This window comes from Berghia stephanieae, chromosome 5 (assembly GCF_034508935.2).
Source record: "Berghia stephanieae isolate SIO BIC M18660-M18661 chromosome 5, UCSD_Bste_1.3, whole genome shotgun sequence".
Classification (NCBI taxonomy): domain Eukaryota; kingdom Metazoa; phylum Mollusca; class Gastropoda; order Nudibranchia; family Aeolidiidae; genus Berghia; species Berghia stephanieae.
The window spans coordinates 28,005,399-28,009,214 of NC_088364.1; the positions used below are offsets into that span (position 1 = coordinate 28,005,399).

The 3,816-nt window shown below is 28.5% G+C and overlaps 1 protein-coding gene across 1 annotated transcript in view; it reads right to left on the reverse strand.

Moving 5' to 3' along the window:
* Positions 1-3,345: 3,345 nt before the first annotated feature.
* Positions 3,346-3,816, reverse strand: part of LOC144972692 (prominin-1-A-like) — a gene marked incomplete in the record, with an annotated part of 94,559 nt that continues 94,088 nt past the window's right edge. The window contains 1 exon segment of the mRNA XM_078914228.1: positions 3,346-3,816. This exon segment is cut by the window's right edge and continues 518 nt beyond it.

Consider the following 3,816-nt stretch of genomic DNA (forward strand, 5'->3'; position numbering starts at 1 on the left):
ATATATTTACAGATGGCGACCAAATTTTTAAAAAATCAAAAAAATCACTAATATCGTTTACGACCCCCCCCCCCCCCCCCCCAAAAAAAAAAAAAAAAAAACACAACCAAGAACAAAACAAAAAAAAAAAATACTCGTTATGTTGAGATTTTAATTTTGGGTATCTGTTAAAGTTTTGGGATCAAATCTGATATAATTCTTAAATCTCCAGATGACACTGTACCCATGGAAACAAATTGATTTGTTCCATATGGTTTGTATCCAAGTATAATTTCAACCACTATTCGTAAACATACCTATGATCACATATTCATCCATGTTTTACAATACCGATAAGATCAAGATGTAACAGGTTTTCAATCAAACATAATATTCATGCCATCAAATCGGAAACTGCCTTTTCGGTTAAAAAAAAATTCTCATTCTTGTTGCAGTTGCATTGTTTGATGAGAAACCAGCTTACATAAAAATAACTTCAATATGATTTTTAAAATAAATTTCATGTTTCAGGTAAAATAAATCTGAACCAACCTTGGATGCAATATCAGGTTTATAAATTAATATGGATTTCAATTTTTTAAATTTAAACCAAAATTCCAAAATGCTTTAAACAGATATTGTCAAATTAATTTTTGTTGTTGTTTGAAGAAGGTTTGTACCTGTAAAAAAAAAAGATGATGAGACGATAATAATATTACATATTCTTTATCTGCACTTCCAGCCATCCAAGAGACTGAAACACAAACTACTTGTATCCAGTATGAATCATGAGATGGGTCTTCATTGTATGAGCATACTGGCAATCACACACTTGGGTTGCCAACTAAATAATCTACGGTATCTGTTGAAAATAAATGGGACTGGATTTTTTTTGGCAAGGTCATCTGTAACATAATAATAAAATATTTAAATAATAATAATAATAATAATAATAATAATAATAATAATAATAATAATAATAATAATAATAATAATAATAACTATACATTTAACTGTTTCCCTCTCAGCCAGGGCCAGGATAAAACTAAGTAATCTCATTCCAAGGCAAAGGCAGAAAGCATGTTGGAAAATAGATATAGGGGGATAGAAGATGTAGTAAGTGCCTCTCTGCCTCTATAAGTCAGGAACCCCACCCATATAACAATAAAGCTCATCTGTAACATAATAATAATATATTCAAATAATGATTATGATGATGATCATCAACACCATCATCATCATCATATTATTATTATTATTATTATTATTATTATTATTATTATTATTATTATTATTATTATTATTATTATTATCATTATTATTATTATTATTATTACTACTACTATTATTATCGTCATCATTATTAACGAATGGATAAAAGGGGTGCATGCCAATTATTGTAATAAGACATAACAATATCAGACTTATTTATCATAAATAAAACAACTATTGAATGACAGTTAACATTAACCGTTTTGTTGCATATAAAAAAACATCATTTGATAAGAAAGGGAGCGGTGGTTGGGGGGGGGGGGGGGGGGGGGGGGGGGGGGGGGGGGGGGGGGGTAGAGGCAAGGCTTTTTCAAACACACACGAATAGTCACATACACATACACACACGCTCGTGCACACACACACACACACACACACACACACACACACACACACACACAATGCAAACAGACAGTGTTTAAACAGATATGTCCAAATTGGTTACCAATTGGCATATCAACAACTTTCAACTTTTTGGAAAATGATATCTTTACAAAAGTGAACAACTTTTCTTATTTTTATTTATCTATCAATTAATTTCTTTTTAAGGAAGCTAACAATACACAATAATCATTATAGCAAGGGAAAAAAATATTTCAAATTTGTGCATCATATGTAAGCTATACTATAATGATTCATTAGAATTAAACAATTTGAAATAAGAATCATTATCATTAAGAACAATATAGATCACCACGAAAAAAATATGTCTATTTATTACAAAAACAATGTTGATCACAGGAAAAAATGTATGAACAACAAATACAAAACGAAAAAAAAATATTAATAAATAAAATAAAATAAATAAATTAAAAAAAAAAAACAACCCTTCTATGAATTTCTTCTTTAACTTACGAAAGAAAAAAAAAGGGGGTGGGGGGAGGAGGTCTGTTTTTTTATGACCAGAAAACTTTTTGACCTGCATAATAAGATCCAGGGAGTTGAAATCAAGGAGGGAAAGTTTTTTGTTTTTTTTAAATATAATTTTCAGACTAATACTATGGTAACGTCGCCATTTTGAATTTTTGTTTATGAAAATGAATGATTCTTCTTCTTCTTGTGGAAACCTCCAATATTGTCAAGGATCACTCCATAATTTGTAGGGTATTATATTGTAAACTTGTAAAAAAGGTTTTGTAAAAATTTGAAACTGATTGGTTTGGAAATAAAAAAGCGTTGGAGAAAATGGTGGGGAAAAGAGCAATTTGGGAAAATGACATTTGAAGTTTCTGCATTAAATCTTTATATTAATTTTCAAAGTACTAAACAAAGACTAGGATAACTAAAACATACCCGAGCCATAAACGGGTCCACATTCTTCAGCTTCTTTTTCTTGGTATCTTTGAAAGATTTTTACAATTGAATTTCATTGTTATAAAGTTGAAATAATCAAAATGGCTGGCAGTCTGCAAACCTTCTGTTAAAAAAAAAATTTCGTCCTGTGAATTGTTTACAAACATTAGCAGTGACGTCATATAGCAAGGTTACCCAACCATGAAACAACCTATCAGCAAGTAAGGTCATTCATTCAGGAGATGCACCATCTTTCAAACAAACTACGTCGACATATGATGCTCGTTTGACCGAGTCACTGACATTTCCAATTTCCAGAAATGTTTTCAATTACGATGGCCGTTTTCAATTACGATGGCATAGACCCTATTTGTTCATTGACCCCAAATCATCAAATTCAAATGTAGCCTCCTCCTCCTCCTGCCCCCCCCCCCCCCCCCCCCACACCCCCATTCCCTTTTTCTTCTTAGAAAAAAATGACTTATCACAGATTACAATTGTCCGATATCAATAATAATAATAATAATAATAATAATAATAATATAATAATAATAATAATAATAATAATAATAAATAATAATAATAATAATAATAATAATAATAATAATAATAATAATAATAATAATAATAATAATAATAATAATAATAATTATACTAATAATAATAATAATAATAATAATAATATAATAATAATAATATAATAATAATAATAATAATAATAATAATAATATAATAATAATAATAATAATAATAATAATAATAATAATAATAATAATAATAATAATATCAAAAACAACAACATTGATAATTTTACTTAAACTGTGGAAAGAATAATCCATTTTATTTATTCTTTTTATAGTAACAAAGGGGTTTTTAGTACAGAGATAAGCATAACTACTGACCCAGTGGGCAAAGTGGTGTTAAAGACTCTTGTCTGAGCGGTTTTTATTAAAATTACAAGACAATTTATTTACAAGAATGATTGTTCTTAGGTTGAAGAAATATTTCTTTGCACGACAATAAAGACATCTTTCTTTGTGTAATAATAACCTATCTTTTATGACAGGACTATAAAAACAAAACAATACATAAAAAAAAAAGGAGGTGAGCAGATATTATTAAAAATAAGAAAAAAATGTCTTCTGTATTTCTCTCTTTCCTTCTTTTGAATTTAAGAGAAAAAATCAACATAACCTCGTCTCACATTAGATAAGAATCCAAAGAACTCACTATTGATACATGATAGTTATAAATACACGGCATTTGACACAA